Source organism: Silurus meridionalis, chromosome 7, assembly GCF_014805685.1.
Source record: "Silurus meridionalis isolate SWU-2019-XX chromosome 7, ASM1480568v1, whole genome shotgun sequence".
NCBI lineage: Eukaryota > Metazoa > Chordata > Actinopteri > Siluriformes > Siluridae > Silurus > Silurus meridionalis.
This window is the reverse complement of record NC_060890.1, coordinates 23,974,500-23,975,670: the sequence shown is the minus strand read 5'-3', so window position 1 is coordinate 23,975,670 and position 1,171 is coordinate 23,974,500.

The window sequence follows — 1,171 nt, the reverse complement described above, 5'->3', positions numbered from 1 at the left end:
GGTGATTAAAAGTGAATATGTTCTTTATAAGTGTAAGTTTGTCCCTGATGAGTGAGCTGGTGGCGACTGTGGCAAGGAAAAACTCCCCGAGACGGCATAAGGAAGAAACCTTGAGAGGAACCAGACTCAAGAGGGAAACCCATCCTCATCTGGGTTGCACCGAATGTCCATTTATAGCAGATATACAATGTTGTGTGGTGCAGTGATGATGATCAGAAGCAAACTGTAGTCCTGAGTCAGTGTAGGAGACTGTTGACATTAACTACAGTCCAATCCATCTTCAAAGCTCCTGTTCTTACTCTGGAATTACATGGAACCACCCAAGGCGTTGTTGAGAAACCGTCCCAAGCTGCACAGAGTTTCCTCCAGTCGAAGAGAACACTATCCAGAGGCAGACCTGGGTGAAGTGGAAAGATCCATGGAGGGGAGAGGGGCAGGAACAGTGGGCACTGGAACCTCAGGAGCATGTTTAACTTGACCGAGAGAGAGAGAGAGAGAGAGAGAGAGAGAGAGAGAGAGAGAGAGAGAGAGCGAATGATCCTGGAGCATTCCAAGGCCCAGAATTTCCATTATCACCATATTATTAACCATGTAGGTCTGCTGGAGAACCTGCATTACCTTCTTGAGGGTTTCTTACCAACAATCTATACCTACAGTAGTATACAACTATTCTACCTACCTTGACAACCCATAAATTCATAATAGTTCTAAAACCCCAATTCCAAAAAACTTGATGCTGTGCAAAATGTCAATAAACACAGAATACAATGGTTTGGGAATCTCATAAACCCATATTTTATACACAATAATAAATAAAACATATCAAATGTTTAAACTGAGAATTTTAAGGACAAACCATGATTGTGGCATTTCTGGATCATGTTCACACGTGCCTTCCTCTTCTGCATAATGGAGCTTTAAACTGCATTTGTGGATGATGGGAAAATGTGTTCACAGACGATGATTTCTGGAGGTGTTAATGAGTTTGTTCTGTGATTTTTTATTACAGATTCATGACTGTTTTAAATGCAGTGCTGCCTGGGACCGAAAATGTAAATGCCAAATGTAAAGAAAAACAGAATGCAATGATTTGCACATCTCATAAACCTATATTTTATTCTCAGTAGAACTGAGAACTGAGAAAATTATCTCAAAAAAGTTGGGGCAGAGC